This window comes from Cydia splendana, chromosome 1 (assembly GCF_910591565.1).
Source record: "Cydia splendana chromosome 1, ilCydSple1.2, whole genome shotgun sequence".
In the NCBI taxonomy this organism is placed as follows: domain Eukaryota; kingdom Metazoa; phylum Arthropoda; class Insecta; order Lepidoptera; family Tortricidae; genus Cydia; species Cydia splendana.
Window position 1 is genome coordinate 19818644 of NC_085960.1, and position 21763 is coordinate 19840406.

Here is a 21763-nt window from a genome sequence, read left to right on the forward strand (position 1 = left end):
ATCATTGTACGTTTTTATCGGAACTAAGCAATTGTTATTTATTGTGTGTGTACCAACCCCTTGCCTAAATAATTGGCCAAGCACGAAGTCAAGACTACGGTGTTCAGAGCACCGTTCCCTTTCTCTATACGCGGACGAACGGAATTCTTAATTTGATTTTTTTCAGATAAACTGCAATAATAAATATGATTCTTACTGGGCACATTGAGATAGTCAATTGGTTGGAAAGCCCGTTCGAAATTTAAACCTATTTGCAATATAATAAGGTTGTATTTTGTAGATCTCTCTCATACTTATAGTAGGCTATTCAGAAAAAAAAATATTCCACAAAAATAAGCAAGCAGAATTAAACTTTGTATCAAAGACATAAGTCATAAATTTCAATGCCAAAGTTTTAACTAAGGATCTTTCTCGCTAAAACTACTTCCTAATATGAAATGACCAGTGTAAGCATCAGTTAGCTAGCCCTAAGCAACCAAAGATCAGGCTGCAGTTGAAAAACGAATAAAGATAAAGTTAAGCTGATAATTTTCCCGCCGTCTCCATGCTTCTTTAAGTTGGGTATTGACTGGTCAGCTGCCTGTTAGCTATAGTTTTCGCGAAAATCGCCAGGACAGAGGTGAAAATTTTTGTATGAAAACTTGCAACTTTAAATGCATTTTTTATCGAAACTATTGCACTCTAAAATGAAGTCAAAATCAGTCCATCGACTCAATTTTTTGCAAGCTTTCTAATGGTACCCCACACGATTCTTACAAATAAAAAAAAATTCAAGCTACTCCTCTCAACCCCCTAAATTTCCCCCTAAAATCAGAAATAAGCAGTTTTGACTTATTCACAGTGTTAGTGATGGTACTTGCCATAACTATTCCAAATTTTAGGTACCTACATCAAACGGTCTTTGAGAAAAACGCATTTAACCGATTTGCAAGACCGAAGTGATCCCATAAGAGCACCGTGAACAAAGTTTTGTACGGTGCTCTAAAAATAACTAAACCGTTTGAATAATTATTTTATTCTTTAAAAGAGTACTTACATACTTACATCGTAGTTGGTCGAATGTCTTCAGGTCAGGATCTGAGCGTGTGAACCTGGAGCAATTATATATACCTCAGGGTGGCTAAAAAATAATTTCATTCCCGTTGCTAGGGAGGCTTTGGGATTATACTGAGCAACTTTTACTATGCGATTTTTTAGCCACCATGTATAACAGATAGATAAATCAGATAATATGCCAAACACACATATTGATTTATTTTAGTCATTTACAATGTGACACGTAAACAACGCGACTACAATTTAACCACTTTTCGTACAGAAAAACAGTTCAATTATTCGTATAAAGGCCAATTAAAGAGCTATCTAAGTGCAAATGTCAATCTAAACCTGCCAAGGATTCACTCAAATACACATAAAAACCTTCACTTTTTTACAACTAGGTAATTTTGTTTTAATTTGATTATATAGTAAATTTTATTAAGAATTTTATGTGCTACAACTTCATACATTTAGTGCCTCTGTGATTTTAATACATTTTCCTTAGAAATTGATACAAAAAAATATTAGCTCAACCTGGGACGAGGTATGCTACGTGACCGAACTCCTGATTTGACATTCAACCTGATTGGAGAATTGACTTTTACGTTATTAAAATGAAAATCTTAGGTAAATACGAGTATCCAAAATGGCTATAGCCCAGTCTTTTTCCACCTAAACTTAAACCATAGACCTGCCACTTTCCATATTATCAACAATAGCTTCCAATGCCTGCTGAGACCAGTTCATGGGTAGCTATTGATGTACTCTAATGGGTCCCAGCAGGCGTTCTATATGACATAAAATCTCTCCAAACGGCCTTTACGCGTTGGATCTATATCCCCAAGCACGCCTTATAAATGACCGGTCTCGAAAAACTCGAGAGTTTTAAAACGGGGAGATACAAATAATAACAATCCTAACAAATGTAGGCTAACAGGAATACTGTAGTTAAAATGCATCGATTGTAAAATAGATATGTCGACAAATAATAACTAATCACTTTACCAATCGATTGATAAGCGTGGCGTCCATAACGATCGGTCAGTGCGTTGTGCCACCGTTTCCAAGTAACTGGTGGCCTCATCAACAATTGAACGTTATCGACCTCGTCGTTGTATGGTAATTTTCTAGACGCGGAGAAAAAGACATCGATAGGTTATAGTATTCCTCACGCACGAAAAAACAGTATTCCCTAATCCAAACTACAGTTTCATTTGAAGATTTTACAAAATTGATTTAATTTTTATTCCAATCCGGGTAGTAATTAACGCAGTAATAATTAATACAACTTGGATTAGAGACTGGTATAGTCGGATTAGTTTTTAGTGTTAATTTAATCAGGCTTAAACCCGATTATAATTAGTACCTAATTGTATTTTGCTCATATAACTCATACTGTATATTACCCAAGCTGCCTAGGACCGGAAGAATATGATTCGAGGCCTACACCCCCCAGCAGGGGGAAGGGTTACAGGATGAAGAGAAGAAGAAAAATTATGAGTACCTCGCTAAATTAACACCGAAACTGGCTAAAATTTGCCTATTAGAATGTAAATAACCAAACTAGCACTGTCAGGTTTTAACTAATAATCTTGATTGCTATAGTCTCTAGAATGAAATAACGACATGGCTACGAAGATGTTTTAGAACCATTGTTCGAAACTTTGTAAGGGCATTTTATTTGTGGGTTATGGATGTTTTCTGTGTATTTACGGTCTATCTATTATTTATCATTGTCTATATTTACCTACCTATACTATAATATAACACAAGTCTTTTTCACCTTACTTTGGAACTAGGTTGTTTGTGGAGAATAATACAATACAATTACTCTTTATTGCACCCAAACCTCAATAAAAGAAAACAATAAAAAAAACAGAAATACAAGCAGAGGTTAACAACGGGCGGAATAATATGTGGGTAAGAAATATTTATTTATTTGTTTATTACCTACTACCAGTTTTCACTGTATATAAAAACTGTTATTTTAAAGTGTATCGTTTGTGGGCGGCTTTGCAATGTAAACAAAATACTACAAATAATCATAAAATATACCTATAGACGGGCAACAAAGGAAATTAATCTTGTAGGTATCTAGAAATGTATTGTATCCATAAGCTGATTTTTCAACTTACTCGTCCCTAATAATATAAAATCTGATAAATCATAGCAAGACATCGATGCATATTATCCAAATCCGTTATTGTTCTAACTAAGCACAATAATTAAAATAGTTAAGTCAATAACAGCCGTATTCGAACAATGAGATACGTCAAATACTAGATATTGAAACGATATGGATTGGATATGTCAGTGTCAAACAAGTGTCAAAAGTGACGTTTTTGTTTGAAGAAACGTCAATTTTGACACTTCCAATCCATATCGTTTCAATATCTAGTATTTGACGTATCTTATTGTTCGAATACGGCTGTAGGTATCATGCAATTTATCGACAAATCTTTTGATCTAACTACATAATTAATATAATTATCTGTTGTTAGTTGACTTAGTTTATTGAAGTGACAACATACATCAATGGAATACATAATGTGTAAAAGACGTATAAATTCAAAATTTTGATTAGCCAGTTATTACAACACTCCCCCGTAATCAAAATAAACCTATACCTTTCACACAATTCTGATGCTTTGTACGAGCTAATGGCTTAGTTAGCACATCAGCCCACATCTCCAAGGTAGGAGTGTAAATGACATTAACAATATTGTCATTTAATAAATCACGTATGAAGTAGAATCTGGTCTTGGTTCTGTTATGGTGGACTGGATTCAGTGCCAGTTTTTGAGCAGACTGTGAATCATTATAAATTGGTATAGTTGTCAACTTACCAGTAAGTTCAAACATCAACCGCCTCAGAAACACAGCATCCTTCGCCGCACTCGACAAGCTCATAAATTCCGCTTCACTTGATGAAAGGGCAATGGTGGACTGCTTCTTACTCTCCCAAGAGATAGCACCACCGGCCATGGTGAAGAAAAATCCTGTGTAGGAACGACGGTCTACAGGACAGTTGGCCCAATCTGCATCTACATAACCATGTAGACATCCACCGCCTTTCCTGTAAATAATGCCCAAATCGATAGTGCCTTTTAAATACTGCAACACTCGCTTTGCGGCAATCCAATGACTTTTGTCATATTTAGTGTTAAATTGACTTAAATACGATGTCGCATGAGCGGCATGAGCGATATCTGGTCTCGTATTTACAGCCAAAAACATCAGTGACCCAATTAATTGCTGATAAGGATATAACGAAGAATTGTTTACATTACCATCTTCACACGGCAACAACTTTTTTGCTTCCAATGGCGTAGGTGCAGACTTGCAATCCGACATATTAAACTTTCGCAACAAATCCTTAATGTAAGTTTCTTGAGATAATTTAATCTCATTAGGTTTGCAACTAATATTCAAACCTAATAATAGCTCAACGGGCCTAACACTTTTAAGCTAAAATAATTCTTTAAGTCAGTTATGACGTTGTCTAACGTTTTATTTTCTCTATAGAATATGACAATGTCATCGACATGGAAGGCGAGTATTATAGACCAGTGTTGGGCATTCAAGAATAAAATCATTATTTGAATAAGAATTTGTAGGAATAAAATCACCTCGATTTTATTCCCGTCAAAAATATTCAAATAATTTTGGTCGGGAATAATTCGTATGAGAAAAAATTGAATGAGAATAACATATTCTTAATCAAATAAATATAATCATGATTTTTATTCGAAATAATATTCCACGAATAAAAATGTGGTCTGGGTACCGTACAGGTACTAATTACGTATAGTTAGGTAGATGTAATAGTAGTTAGTTTCTTGTATAATTTATACCCATTTTATGGAATAAAATCTTACAAATTGACTGTCGCATAGTTTCAGTAACCGTATTATTTTTAATTTACTAACCAAATCATTGGGTTAAATTTAGCTGGTCTAGGGGCCTAGCCAAGATGCCAATCGCTTGCGCTCCGACAACGAAGCGCTTTCTGTCTCTATCACTCTTACATATTAGTGAGATAGAGAGACAGAAATAGCATTTCGTTGTCGTAGTGCAAACGATTGGCATGTTGGCTACGCACCCAAGGTGCCTAGCCAAGATGACAATTTTTGTTTTTAATTTAATAACCAAATCTTTGGGTACAATTAGGCTGTTCTGGGGCCCTAGCCAATATGCCAATCGTTTGCGCTCCGACAACGAAGCGCTTTCTGCCTCTATTACTTTTACATATTAGTGCGATAGAGAGACAGATACCGTTTCGTTGTAGTAGCGCAAACTATTGGCATGTTGGCTAGGCGCCCAGAACAGCTACATTGTACCTAATGATTTGGTTATTAAATTAAATACAAAAAATGTCATCATGTCTAGGCACCTTGGGTGCGTATGCGTTATATCTCGGTCTCTCTATCGCACTAATATGTAAGAGTGATAGAGACAGGAAGTGCCTCGTTGTCGGAGCACAAGCGATTGGCATCTTGGCTAGGCCCCCAGAACAGCTAAATTTACCTAATGATTTGGTTATTAAATTAAAAAGAAAAATTGTCATCTTGGCTAGGCACCTTGGGTACGTAGCCAACATGCCAATCGTTTGTGCTACGACAACGAAACGCTATCTGTCTCTCTATCGCACTAATATGTAAGAGTGATAGAGAGAGACTATACGCAACTCTACGGAGCGTTAACGTTTGGCATATTGGCTAAGAACCCTGATCGGATGATAGAACTAGATAGTGTATAGCGGAACTCTTCAATGTGTTCTGTACCTAAACTAAAGTAACAAATATCAATTCAATCCGACTTTTAAATAGAAGGTTGAAAATCAACTTACAAAATATAACCGATTGTACTACAAAAATTAACTTAATTCTAAATAACATTTTAATTGAATAAAACCTTATTTAAAATAGTCCTACTTCTAGAATAATTATTCTGTTTTTGATTCCGCATTTAAAATAAGAGTCACATGATTTATTCACCTTAATTTTAAAATAACTAGTGCAAGAATTATTCTAATTCAAATCGATTTGAATAAGAATAAAATTTCTGTTTTTATTCTTATTCTTATTCAAGTTAATTTTTGCCCAACTCTGTTATAGACTCGGTACCAACCTTTTTAGTATAAAAGCATGCTTCAGAAGGAGTTTAGTTAAAACCTAAATGATGTTAAATTTCGGTTAAATTTTTAAACCAAGCCCTCGGTGCTTGTTTTAGGCCATAAAGCGAACGCTTTAGTAGGCATACTTTACCTTCTTGTCCAGGTTTAGCAAATCCCTCTGGCTGACTCATATACACCTCTTCCTCCAAATCTCCGTTTAAAAATGCCGTGTCCACATCTAAATGATGCATCTTCATACCTTTTTCAGCAGCCAACGCGAAAAGCATGCGCAGTGAAGAATTACGAACGACTGGAGAGAAAGAAACACCATAAGTTTGATTAAAGCCTTTGGCTACAAGCCTTGCTTTGTATTTAATTACGTCACCATGTGCATTTTTCTTGAGCTTATAGACCCATTTGCAAGGTATGACCTTTTTATCTGGCCTGTTAACGAGAACCCACATTTCTTTCTCAAGGAGTGATTGGTATTCATCTTGCATAGCTCGATACCACATGTCTCTATCTTCTGCATTCATAGCCTGCGAATAGCTTGTAGGTTCATTCATCATCTTAAGGGATGAAGACTGCATGCATACACAATTGGCAGCAGGTTTAGGGTTTCTGGGCTTCAAATTATACCTTGGTTCCACAGCTTCATTATCATACTCTTCATCTTCTGATTGTGTAGAATCATTTTCAATTTGTTCAACTTCATTAGTAGCGTTGTACCACGGTTCTGCAACTTCAGAGTTAGAGACAATATTTTCTGATACACGTGTAATATCTGGATGATTATGTTCTTCATCGGTGACAGTACTTACCTGAGGTGTAAGTTCATTTGAACTATTTGACGAGTTCACTTCTGAACTTAGGAGAAGAGGTATAGGTGCTGGTTCATCTAAATCAACACCAGACTTACTATCTTTACCTTTTAAATCCCGAAAATGGTTTTCAAAGAAAGTTACGTCTCTGCTTTTCACAATTTTTCTGGGATATCTAACGTCCCTAAAATAATAGCTACGTGGATCTTTTGAATATCCGACGAAAATGTGTTCAGACGCTTTCATGTCCAGTTTCTTCCGATGACATTCGGGTACCTGAATAAAAGCTCTACATCCAAAAACGCGTAGATGAGACAAATTTGGTATCTTACCATACCACATCTCGTACGCCGTCTTGCCTTCGAGTGCACGATGGGGTGATCTATTTTTGAGATACACCGCCATCTCTACAGCATCTTGCCAATAGGCCTGAGAAAGAGAGCTTTCAGAAAGCATTGATCTGGCTTTCTCTATAATAGAACGATTCGTTCTCTCTGCAACGGAGTTTTGCTGTGGGCTATACGGAACTGTAGTTTGGTGTCGAATTCCTTGACTTTGTAAGTAGTTCGAAAATTCACCATTAATATATTCTTTGCCATTGTCACTCTTCAGTGTCTTGATTTTGGCTCCAGTTTCCCGCTCCACTGATAACTGAAAAATGCAAAACTTATTCTTTACTTCAGCTTTTGAAGAAATAAAGAACACAAAAGTCATACGACAAAAATCGTCTATAAAAATAAAATATATTTATTGCCTTGAAATGAGGTTTCAGGCAGGGGACTACAGACATCTGAATGAATAAGTTCCAAAACTGAGGTTGACTTTTTGTGTGAAACCTTTTTAAAGGGTTTTCGTCTTTGCTTACCTTCGATGCAGGAGATGCATGGTTCCTTGTCTACCGCTGTATAGTCGAGGCCTACTGCATGACCCTTCTTTAGCTGATCCATTCCAATGCGGCACAGGTGACCTAAACGTCTATGCCAAAGCTTAAAGCTAGAAACATCGGAGTGTGTCTCAAATGCGGATAATTGACGAGGTGGGTTGACTGTACAGTCTAAAGAATACAGTCCACCACAAACAGAACCATGTAAAATTACATCACCTTTACAGGAAAAAGCATCAGAATCATAAAAGTTACAACCAGTTTTATCAAAAACTATGCTAAAGCCTTTATCAACCGACTTCTTGACTGAAATAAGATTAGACTTCAAGTTCGGTACGTAAACCACATCCGTGATCTTCTTTATATCAGTATTGTGACCACTACTGGTAATAGAAATATCTCCAACGCCTGTGCTGGGTAATACTTCACCATTTGCAATGGTCACGGTCCCAGTTGAAGAACCTCTTACGTTTTCCATCCAATCTACTCTTGACGACATATGTGCTGAAGCACCAGAATCAATAAAGAATTTATCATCCTGAAAGCCGTCATTAACATTCAGCGCGCATAGAGAATTCTTATGTTTAACGGGTTTTCTCTTCTTATCCTTCTTATGGGGACAATCTGGCCGCTTATGTCCTGGCTCCATGCAATCATAACAGACTACCGGCTTCTTTTGATTCGATTGAGGCTTGATCGGGTTCATTCGGGTTCGAAAAGCAGTACTAGGGTTATCTAAGGCTGGCTTATTCAATTCATTCAATAATTTCGTCTTAATAAGGTCTACAGTAATAACTATATTCGAGTTTTCTAAAGCCATTACTAAGGGTGCATATTGAGGACTTAAGCCTCCAAGAAGAATTGCAGCTATTGAAGCATCTTCTATAGTTTTGCCTATATCGGCTAAATCTTGCACAGTTGACATGACAGCATTTATGTAAGTCTCTATATTACAGTCAAAATCATCAAGGCAGTACCTGTACAGCTTCCGTTCGAGGCTTATACGTCGCCCTAAGCCTTTGTCCTCGTAAGCGGACGCCAGGGCATCCCAAGCTTCTTTGGCTGTCTTACATGACCTTACATGGGTAATAGCCATACCATCTACAGTGAGACATATTTTTGATAACGCCTTTTGATCGTTACGCAACTTCTTCTCAGCTGAGATATTGTTACCTTCAGGGTATCCGATGACGGTCTCCCATAAATCTTCATGTATGAGGTACATACGAATTTTGAACTTCCATGATGAATATCCCTCTCTGTTTATAAGTGGTTTTATTGCACTAAGAGAATTATTTGACATGATTACAGCTGTTCCAATGTCACAACAGATAATATCGGAAAATTTGTGAACTGTTAAATCTTCACGGTGTTTCACAAAACATACACGCACATATTGTAAAAACTTGCCGATTCACTTTTTATACTAGAATACGCAGTTTCTAAACGTGTAAATCTATTTAAAATATAAATTCGTGCTGATAACGTATGTTGTTAGTTGACTTAGTTTATTGAAGTGACAACATACATCAATGGAATACATAATGTGTAAAAGACGTATAAATTCAAAATTTTGATTAGCCAGTTATTACAACATTATCATTATCTACTGAATTTCGTAATTGATGTTGTAACTAAAGACGCCATGAATATCGTACCCTAGTTCATAAAATCAATACTAACTTTGTAGATGGATACTTTACAAATTACTCTGGGAACTCGAGCAGCTGAGACTTGTCACGGTTATATTTTAGAGGCAAAGTTAGACTGTTTGACTTCAAATGTTTTGTTTTTGATGTAATACAAATTTTATAACTCAATTTTAATTTGTCTGTGTAGTTATATAATCATTATAATGCATTTTAAGATATATACCAAATTCAATTTATCAATAACTGAATTAAGACATGGACGGATGTACGGACGATTTCTAGGATTTCTAAGGATTTCTATTTGACTACGGAACCATAACAATACCAATGACATGTCATTCTAGAGACTTATTTTTTTTTAGTCTTTTTGAAAGATCTATTTAACGACATCCTACACCCCTTTGAAGGGTCGAAGCGATAATAATCACTGAAATATGAAACCTATGGAAGTGAAACGTCAACGAAAAATGCGTGCCAGTGTGACGTCATCCGGGAACAAAACATGGCGGTTTTAGTGCTGCCCAGAAGATTTTTACTGCTACTAGGTTTTATCGATACATCGATAACTTTTTAACGTGTTCGGCTCATTTTATTTAAAATACTAAGTATGTATTATTTGTGGAGTTTATGTTTTAATAGCAAGTAAGTAAATAAATAAAAATTCTTTATTAGTAGGTATATTGTTATGTGAAAAGATACTTTGATTGAGTAAGATGTGTGGAGTCTAGGACAATTTCGTGCTTCAAATTTGACAGGTAAACCAGATGACGCTGTACTACTCAATACATATTGCGATTTTTGCGGTAACTCTGATTTTCAAAAGTTGACGTTTGACAACTTAGTGACCGTGTAAGTAAGTGTACGTGTTTTTCTTGGACTTTACCTCTCTATTACAATCAATTTCGTTGTGTTGTTAACCCTAAAGTCTGTAACACACTACCGCACTGCACCTCGACCTTGGTGCGCCATATCTATAAGTGAGAGCGATACAAAATTCAAGCTTATTAAGGGACGGGTAAAAAAAAACAAAACACCTTCAGAACATTTTTTTTATTACAAAAATAAGGAATGACTTCCGCTCTTCAACTTCTTCAACATTTATTCAGCAAATAGGCCACAAGGGCATTTTTATACGTCAACATTGAATTTACATACAAGCAAAAATAATAACAATACATTAACCATTTTATAAATTACAACTATATGTATATGGTCTCTTAATGTCGAATAACTATAAAACTATAAAAAAACTATAATAATGATATAAAAAAGCCCGCAGGGCAGCTTGTGGAGTAACGACCCCACGGACCCGAGTTACCCGAGTGCTCCCGAGAGTCGGTCAGGGTCTCCATCTCCAGCCAGTCTTTTCTTTTTATGTTCATTTCTTGGTAACCTATAAAAAATGATTTAATTATTAAATTAAGATAATTTAGTTGGTTTGAAGCGGGGTAGCATAATAAAATAAGAAAATATAAATAGGCAATCATAATATATCGATATCAAAGTCGATAAATAAAGTACAACCCTAGCTGAAATGTTTACATTATTTAAGCGTAAAAATATAGTTAAATAAATCCAATCACTTCATGATCTATAACTGCACAGAAGAACCTTGCTATTTATAATGTGAAACATCCTTAAATTTCCCAGGAACATTAACAATAACCAATATTTTTCATGTAAATTATAGCGTACCTGTGTATGGTTAAAGATGGCTGATTTGGTGGTTTTCTTATGCCGCACCCTAATACACTACACACTGGCATATTCGCGACGTAATTATTCACATTTGGCTTCAATTATTTTCAATCACAAGCAAAATATTGAAAGATAATTAATAATTTTAATTTTCACCACGACTTTTTGACAGGACAAGTACCGGCTGAACTGACAGACAATGACATTTGGGTGACTAAACATGGCGGATTTTCGGCCGCATTAGGTATTTACGTATTTTCATGGAACACTTTATGTACGTACTGAAATACTGTCATCTTTTTTTGCTAAGGGTTACAGTGCTGAGTAAAAACGAGATAGATATATATTTATGTGTGTGCCGTCAAAATGGGTGCTATTTCTATAAGCAATTGTACGTATAGAACAATATGTCTTGTCCCTATTATATAGGTCTATGATAATAATTCATCCCCAATACTCAACGTGTGCGAGAGGTTTTTTAATTACTTTTCAGCGTGATTGATTGTATACCTAAGCCAAATATCAGCTTTTTTGTATTAACGATCACTGGGCAACGCCGCGGATGGATAGATGAGACAGACGTTAATCGCGAAACCATAAGGGTTGACTATTAAAAGCTATGTTAAATAAAAACCTAGTTAATAGGTACTTTTATCATATTTATTACCGATAAAAAATAATATCCTTGTATAGTTATAATTCTAACTTCGTGACATGAAATCGGTTAAGCATCTGGATCGCGTCCAAAACAATTAGCGCAGCGAGGCTATAATGCCAGGAATTGAGCAAAACACTCTAAATTCTCTTAGTCCCGGCTAGTTTGTTAGCACTTGCTTATTTTGTTAGCGACTTGACTAACTTTTCTTTAACTTAACGATTGGCTATATTATTATATCAATCCACGCGTTTACTCTCCAGTGTCACAAAGAAACAAACATAGGTACAATACATATATAGACTGATAAACACAATATTACCCTCCTTTGCGCCGCGCATAACGAGTTTTCCATGTATCCAAATTAAACTGGTTTCATGGTTTCACTGTATTAGCGAGGACGGAGGAAGAAGAAGACTGTATTAGCCAGTGTATCAATTGTAAACCTACAACGTCGCGCAACAACTCGGTTACTGTGATTATGTTATGGACTATTCCCATGAAAACAACGCAATATTCAAAAATACAGCATGTAACAATATTTACTATCTGATCAAAAAATTTTTTTCGAGTCCTAACATTAGAGGCGCATGGGGGAGGCTTTTTTTATAATGTCTGCTTTTCAGGTGCAGCATTCACGGTAGGTAATCATTTGTTTTTATCTTAACATAAACAACGAAGTAATCAAGCTCAAAACAATTATTGTAAAAGACATTTTCATCTCTGTGAAAGACAAACAAACTCACAAATATCACGGAACCCAGTTGAAAAACAGGCGATTCCGCGCGAATATATTGCATCATTAAACTGCAGGAGCAAAATAAAATGCGAACATGTGGGTGTGACCTCGAATAATTATATTTCGGGACTGCAATGTGAGCGCGACCGCTGTGTCACTACGTGAATCTTGTAAATTTCTTGGCGAATTCGGTGCAAGACAATTGTGCGGATTGTTTTTAACATACCTTTTACTACTAGTGTCCAATGGAGTATTATTGTAATTACTATATACATGTGGCTCGCCTGTTACTACGCAATTTCGGTCTATGGAGACCCAATGTGTGTTTTACAAGACACAACACAACTTTTAACATTTTCAAAATGTTTATAGATCTGGCAGTAGAACAACCTAATCAAGTAATTTATTTGTATCAACCAGAAACGTTACCTTTGACACTGATACAAATCCAGATCAAAATCATAACCTGTTATTACAAACAGAATACGCCTCCAGTATTTATGATTATTATATGCACAATGATATAATAATAGCATTGAATTCCAAATGTCTTATGTCTTTTGAATCTAGCGATGCTTAAAATCTTTGGGAACTGCTACCAACTCCTTGTTGACTATTAGAGTCCATAAAGATGTTAGATGTGGCGTCACTCTAATGCCTATGCGACATTTGGGTATTGAAAGTCAGGCGATCAAGGAACACGATAGAGACGCACGCGCAGAAATGCGTTGACCTATGCCCCACGCAGATAACTCACCGGGTCAGACTGTGACCGCATCGATCGGTAGCGATAAAAATATACTGACCTGCTTACACGGCGAATAGGATAATTATCGTGCCTACGAGCATTTTTTTTTTAAGAAGGATGCCTTTTTCAACAAGCCAAGGCATTTTAAAGATCAGACATCTTGATGAAATATTTACGTAGACGTTCCAACACTGTCATTGAACCCATTTCCGATTAATGTAGCAAGGAATTAACCCTCGGGTACACTATATTTTTTTAATACAAATGGATATATGCAAAATCTTTATAGTAACTTTGAAACAAAAACGTCTTCTCTCTACCAAATTTTTACCCAAATCAAAATTCCATTTTTTACTATAGTAAGATGAAGTCTAGTCTTCATGTACGCGGAACAAGCATCTAAAATTAAGGGATAAAGTTTTTGACCACCTCGGGTGACCATAATCATGACTACTAGTCACGGGTGACCATAATCATGAGTACTTCATTTATTTATCCGTGCTAACGTAACCTTAAAAGCTAAGGTGTAATAAGGTCCAATGATTAGCCAGAAAAACGCATTGTGTCTACCTTAAGTAAGTAATTAGGTATCGTATTATAAAAAAAGATTATAAGAAATAAATACCAAAAATCATATTTTTGATATTATTATTTTTTGTCCTCCAGAAAAAAGTAAAATTAACTTACCGTTCACTATACAATCCACATCTAAAATCAGTGTTCACAAAACACTTACACCACACTAAACTACTAATTTGATAAACCGGGCACTAATAATCCTAATTGTGCAAAACTTTCAACCACGTGTTGCGTACAATTCGCTGAAACAGCAGAACTCACGAAAACTTTCATACACTACCCGCGGCAAAACAATATTAAAAGCAAGTCGCGCGCTCGTATCCACCAGTAACTGACAACTGACCGGCCGTTAGATATTCACCCTGTACTATTAAACAATTTATTTTCATAGACTACGGACGCATCAAACACGTTCATCGATAGAAAGCAAACGTTGGAAAAAGCTATTAGGCAGCCAATCGTCTTCATTTTTATCGACAATAATTATTCTATATTTGAATTCCTGCCAATGGCGTGCGACATTCGGCTGTTTGTTGATGAAACCGGCCAGTTTCAAAGCCGATGAGTAAACAGATAAACACTTGGAAAAATATTCAGTGTTTTCGCAGCGGTACGACTGAAGGGCAATTTGGGATATTTTAGTTTTGGAAGCTTTTGATTTGGTTTGGTTAATTGTCGCGGTTCATCAAAATAATAAATTCATACTTTTTGGATCTTTTCCAAAAATGTGATTGTGTCAATATCATCATCATTTAAATGTTAGGTTTATTCAATTTTGTATAGCGGGGCTAGCAGTCTTCTTCTTAAGTTACATGCCATCTCTGATACACAGTAGGCCAGTGCGTAATATGTAGATACCTATTACTAAAAGTACGTCAGCGCAATAGCTAAGTAATAAACGGGATATTTTTGTTTATTTTAATTCAGTTTGGATTTATTGTTTGCATTAATTAAAATTATTAACTTTCACTTTTATGTCCAAAATTAACAAAATATATACCTACTCGTACGTATGTATCAAACAAAAATTGTACTAAAACTAGCGACCCTCCCCGGCTTCGCACGGTAAACCTTAACAAATTATACACTTAAATCTTCCTCAAGAATCAGATATAACGGTTTTTATCTTATTTTTATACGACTTTGAAGATCACTCCTGCTAATTGTTACATGCGAAATGAAGTGTAAGTCGTGCATATACAATAGGATGCGCGCCAATCACCAAGAAAATGGCCAAGCTCGTATCAAAACCATAACAATTTGTTACATTTGTGATGGATACAAATGTAACAAATTGTTACATTAGTATATCCTAGACAGAAAAGTTTCTATTAGCCGTGATGTGTAAACAGTGGCTCCGGTTTTAGGGTGTCCACAAAGGAAACATTAATGCTTCTATTTAATGACATTGTGTTTTTCCATTCGTCCTCGCAATCGATAGTCGATATAGCTTATTAAGGCGGTGTACAATAAGACTGAAAAAAAAAACATAAGTCCTGTCTGTCCCACCATAAATAAAAAACGGGTTTTCACCAGGTAAAGACTCTCTTTAGAAATGTACGAGTATAGGTAGTCTCTATGTTAATACATTAAATTTGGAGATGAAAATGGTCCCTAATCTAAGAGGAAATACTAAGTAATAAGATTTAGAAGTGTAAAGGAGATTTAATAGCTCACAAAACACCAGACTTAAAAATTTTGCTGTTTCATACATTTTAGCTGGCCCATTTTCTATGGGTGGGTAAGTTTTTTTTCGCGTTTTCGGGGTTGGACCCATTGTAAAAGTTGCTAAGTATAATCTAAAAACCTCTCTGGCATCAGGAATGTAGTTCTTTTTAGCCACCGTGTATAAAAGAAAAACTTGCACGCAGTATACCCCTGACAATAACAAGGGTAAGGGGCAGCTGAATCGAAATGACCAGAATCGATACCATTTAAATAATAGAACACATCGGCCGATGGCCGGACTACAGTTCCAACTGTATACCAACACACACAAATTGTGTTTTACGTGGAATCTGTTGTTTCACCGCAAATATGTATTTCATAGTCATACAATAGTTTTAGCAATACTACAATTGAAAAAAATATGCAAATAGAACCTTGTCGCTTAGCAAAAATTACTCCAAGCGCTGTCGTAGAAGACAAACAAATTGATTCATTATGACATGGTTAGTGGCCTACAACTACAACTTATAGGAATCAAATTGGGTGACTGTAAGTATATTCGTAGCGAATAAAACGAGTTCAGTAGTTTGTATTTTTAACAAGCTTTTATTAGGTCAACCTGTATGTAACTAACTGTAATGGAATCTAAGGTAACTAATTTAACCATCTTCCAAGGATCGTAGCGTCATGAAAATTGGCAGCTGTATGTAGTTCTGATGACAATACAATAATATGGTACTGTCGAACTGATCTAATGATGGAGACAGGAGGTGGCCATAGGAACTCTGTTATGAAACAACGCAACCTAATTGTGTTAGGGGTTTTTAGAATTGTCTCGATGAGTATTAGTTGTCTGTCGTAAGAAAAGTACAGTCAGCGATAAAAGCTTGTACCAAAAATGAAATTTTTGCCAAAAACTATTTTGTAACATAATCGTTAAGTTTCAGACAGAAATGCAAATTCGTTTTTAAAACGGTTTTTATGTACATAAAGTAGGTACTGAAAGTGACTTACAATGCTATGAGCAAGAAATTGAAATAATCGTGTGTTGTAAAATCTTAGAGTAAAATGCAAGTATTAATTATAATAGTATACATTTCATTAATACGCTATGGATTTTCCTCCAAACTGAAATAAATAATAACATTATTATAACAATGAAAATTATAAGAACATTAAAAAACACCATAAAAACTAAACTAAATTGCACAGAGTTACTACAGTTACGTAAGTTACGTTCTATTATCATATCTTCACTCACCGGTGACATGACAAAGAGAAGACACGAGTCACTTTTCAGTAATCAAGTCATTATTCACTACTATTTAACAGTCTGGCTCGATGTTCTCAATTATCTAGAAATAACAAGAATTGTTAAAATGAAATTCCAATACTTAAATGAAATTCAATCAAGTCTGGTGTGGCAAATTAACTTTGGCAATTAAGAAATTTCAAACAAGAATGTTAAATACTTATTCGGTACTTGAGTTGAATACTCAAAGGAGACTATCGATTTTGTTGAGCACTAGGGCCCAGAACAAACTAGTATCTGATTGAAACGCACCTTTTATTAATCTTCTAAATCTCTAGATTACGAAATAAAACGGAAATATTGAGAACTCCAGCAGGGAAAACTTGAATCACAAGAAAATTTTAAAAAGCATATATGAGCATAATAATATATACTATTTATTTTATTCCGTAAAACTACTGCAGCTTTTTTCAGGCAAGTAGATGATATAGGTCATGTAAATAAAACTGAAACCGTGTTCTCATATAATATAAAGTAATATTTTGATCTTGTTCGTAGTTAATTATATTTCCTATTTAGAGTGAACAGTTTGACAACTGACCTTACTTTCATATTTATAATATTAGTGGGGATTATAGATCTTTTGCAAGTTTTGCACCTAACTCGTAATACTTACATGGATATAATGAATCAAATAGGGTCGAAATCAGCGCGCTTCGTAATAAAATCAGTGACTATAGGTACTACAGGGAGGCTATATCTTAAGTAGACTAGCCCACATGAATGGTGTCAGCAAACGCTCTACTTGCCTATTGTGAAGCCCCTCAACCGTTGCTCCATATAAACTATCAGTACTATTGTTTCTTGTATGTATATTCACGCGCATTGATAGTTAAAGGATAATGACGAGTAAAGAGAAGTAATTGTGTAGCATGTAGAAGCTTAAGTACCGAATTGTTGGAAAACTAAATTGCTGGCGATAAAATAATGGTATTGTAATAAGGTAATAGGTTCATACAAATAAACAATTCTATTGTAAATATTTTAGTAATTTTACTCCCTTTTGTGATGGAATTTTTTTATCACAATCCAGCCGCGTATCCGCGTCTAACGACAATCACAATGTAAACAAAAAATAAATAAAGGCACGATCTTAATTTTAAACTAATTACCTATACTCGTATTACGCTTTAATGAGTATTAAACAAGCCTTCAAATCATTGCTACATTATTATATTTAAACCTTTATTTTACATTTTATCAGCTTTGTTTTACCTTTGTGACAGGACTTATGAACCGACCATAGTCTAATAAAACATGGTCTTCCATTCCCAGAGTGACACAGGCCTACGTCACAACAACATGGCCGCTATATATAGCGCTATCGCATATTATCATATAGCGCTGTCGCATGATGACGTAGGCCCGTGTCAGTTAGGTGACCTAGAAAAGACGGGAATGGAGTACCAGGAGGAGTAAGTATATTATTATACCATGGAACCGACTAAGTATAATATTATCACAAAACTTAAAATGATACGTTCAAAAAATGTTTATTTTTAAATACTTAAAAAAAAAAATGAAATACAAAATTAAAATTAAAAACAATTTGTTATTCATAACAATTTGTCTTTACCGAAGACCTTCTTCTGCGTCGATGTCTTTTGAGGTCACAGTATCAATTGGGTACAAAGAAGATCATATTGGATCTGAGATAAAATTGAATGAAATCTAATCATGATAATAACTTTTACTATTTATGTATACAGAAAAATAGTGTCAAGTACATTTAACAAAATCCGAAATTGACTCCAGTTTTTAATCAATCCGTACTTATATAAATTTAGTAAGCATGTTGTAATATTTTCTTTGTCGTTTCCTGGTTGACAGTGTCATCATATGCCGTTAAATTTTAAAATAGACTCCATTCATTCGTTCATAACACCTCTTTAATCAGATCCATTTTAAACCCTGATTGCGTAAGTTACGGTTTGATAATTTTAATTTGTATTGTATAACATTATTGTAGTCATAATGTGTTCTTTTTATAATTTAGATGTATAAGATCATGGCCCCGACGGAAGACCAGCGCTAGCCTAGCCAGGCTAGCACCTGCTGAGTCGGGACCAATTCGTGACCGTGTTATTGTGTTACTTGTTGTTTTATTTATTTCTTTTTGTCACGAATAAACATTCTCTATTCTCTCTATTCTATATTGCTTGTCAATTGTTGATACCTGTGTCTATTTGGCTGGATGCCAGTGCGGTGTTGATGAACGACTGCTTTATTCCTAACATCAATCCTTGTTAACTGTCATAGTAGTGTCCTGGAAATGTAGTAAGTATTTAAGCATTATTTCTTATCACAACAATACAAATACGACCGGGTGCTAATGTGAATAATAGCTAACTACATATTAAAGTTAAAATGTTATCGTGGAAATAAAGGTCAATATGTTATGTAACATATTTTAGGGTCCAATTTAAGATTTTCATACTGATATATACGAAATCGGATTAATGTGAAATGCTGGACGCTATGATACTTTAGGATAGAAGGTGTACCTACCTATATATACCATTTCGTATTTGTTTACGATAACACTGTATGGAATTACCTCACTCGGGGACAGGCGTACGCCTGAAACCTGACTGAATCCTAGTTCGCTTAGCAACGCAGTGATGAAACACTCAAAATGCCGTTGTGTTGTGCAGTGTATGGCGCTTGTCAATTTCAGCAAATAATAATAATTATTATTAAAATACTTACTTTATAAGCATGTATAAAACTTTGCTCGCATGAATTATCATGAAATATTTACTTTACACTACTCAGAAAATAATTTGTTAATACTCCACATATTATATAGGTAATTTTTTTATTGTCTCTCGTAATGAACATATGGGTTTTAAATACTTCTGAAAACTAAGGTGGTAGGTAATAATTACGTTTGGGAGGCTGTTCTGTTTTTTAAGACTTGTCCATAGAAATTTATAGGTCATACAGGTATATACTTATACAGTCGCCATCAGATATATCGGAGCGGCCAAGGTGCTCACAAATATCGGAACACGCCTCTATTGTCAGGGCGTTAGAGCGCGTGTTCAGATATTGTGAACACCTTGGTCGCTCCGATATATCTGATGGCGACTGTACATAATTCTGCAAGAACTTATATTATGTTGCAAAACACGAACACCAATTAAAATATAACTCACACGTTGACAATATTACCCGTAGCCTAATTGCACAGTCATCTATGAAGGTAAAACATGCTTGAAATACGATCAGGTGAGGGTAGGACGGTATGATCAAAGGGACGACAATTCAGGCTACAACGCCTGTGTCGCCTGTGTATTCACCTTACAGTTGTTGTGTCCATAGTCTAATAAAACATGGTCTTCCATTCCCAGAGTGACACGGGCCTACGTCACAACAACATGGCCGCTATATATAGCGCTATCGCATATTATCATATAGCGCTGTCGCATGATGACGTAGGCCCGTGTCAGTTAGGTGACCTAGAAAAGACGGGAATGGAGTACCAGGCGGAGTATATTATTATACCATGGTTGTGTCATTACAATCCAGCGCCTAAATTATTAAACGACTAGGAACTACCCGCGACATCGTCTACCTCCGCTATAGCAACTGTTTGTTGTTTTTGGGGTCATATTTAATAATAGATTTTTTACTGCGTTCCTGCCTTTCTAATTAGTTCTAGCTGATAACAACACAATTGTATTCAGTATAATTGTAAATTCAAGATGTAAGCTGCCACAAAATGGCACATTACATACTTACATATTTTTTCACAACTCCATCAATGTATGTATCAAATGAAACGGCTTGACTACTAGAATACACTTAAGCTTAAAAACTTACAAACAAACTTGAAATATGTATAAAATAAGAAAAACAAAAACGGTTTTACTTAAAAGAAAGACAATTAAAGATGTAGGTTGTAGTAATTATGTAGGAAGGCACTAAAAGCTAAAAAATAAAAAAGTTGATCCTAGGCATGGTATAATAATATACTCCGCCTGGTACTCTATTCCCGTCTTTTCTAGGTCACCTAACTGACACAAGCCTACGTCATCATGCGACAGCGCTATATGATTACAGCCTGTGTCACTCTGGGAATAGAAGACCACGTTTTATTAGACCATGATCATAGGTGCCAGTCATTAGAATATTCTCCTCATCCATGCAATTGCATCTCCTTGGATATGATCAGTTTCTAAATAAAATCGCGTTTCACAAAGTGTGGTTTAATTCCAAGATATTTTTTTTTATGTTGCTGTAGTTATTTTCAATGCACAAATGAATCTTTTACCATAGTACCTATTATCTGACAAATCACAATAATTTTTAACTCTAGGTGGCACAGCCAGCTGTCTTCCGTGGTCCCAATTTTAAGGACCCCACTATGTAACATTTAGATGTATGTGCGTATTTGAAATATACTTTATTTTCTACACTGGAACCTTCACAAACCAGATGCGAAATTTCACCACGATGTGCCTAGTTCTTACATTTACTACACGATATCACTTTAGTGCGCGTTGAAATAATATATGACCAGTGTTCTTCGTGTTTCAGTAGGTCCGGTTTGGCCCATCGCCAAGTCAGTGCATACTAAATTGCGAAACACTGACACTCAGAACTCGGCCCCACTTCCGTGCCTGATTATCATCATCTTTACTCATTTATCTTAAGAGGTTTGTGAATTGAGTGAAAGAGAGACTAACACAGCAATAGGCCAGTCTGTTTAGTTTACTTATATTACTTAGGTAAGTAGTTTCTAATAACTGTTCTAAATACTTTGAATATAGAAATATTAAAACCAGTGTTCTCATATTCAAGTCTGGCCATTTGAAGCCTCATCACAAATTATCATATGGGTCAAAAATC

At 35.4% G+C, this 21763-nt stretch overlaps 1 protein-coding gene across 5 annotated transcripts in view; it reads right to left on the reverse strand.

The window, feature by feature from the left end:
- Window positions 1-14319, reverse strand: part of LOC134791730 (CUGBP Elav-like family member 1-A) — a 386209-nt gene extending 371890 nt beyond the window's left edge. Inside the window, exon 1 of one of the 5 annotated variants that reach the window (XM_063762886.1) lies at window positions 14038-14319. The gene's annotated coding sequence lies outside the window, so the exon portion shown is untranslated. The remainder of the gene's footprint in view (window positions 1-14037) is intronic. The other 4 variants (XM_063762926.1, XM_063762859.1, XM_063762902.1 and 1 more) reach the window with 4 other exon arrangements.
- Between the last annotated feature and the right edge of the window lie 7444 nt (window positions 14320-21763).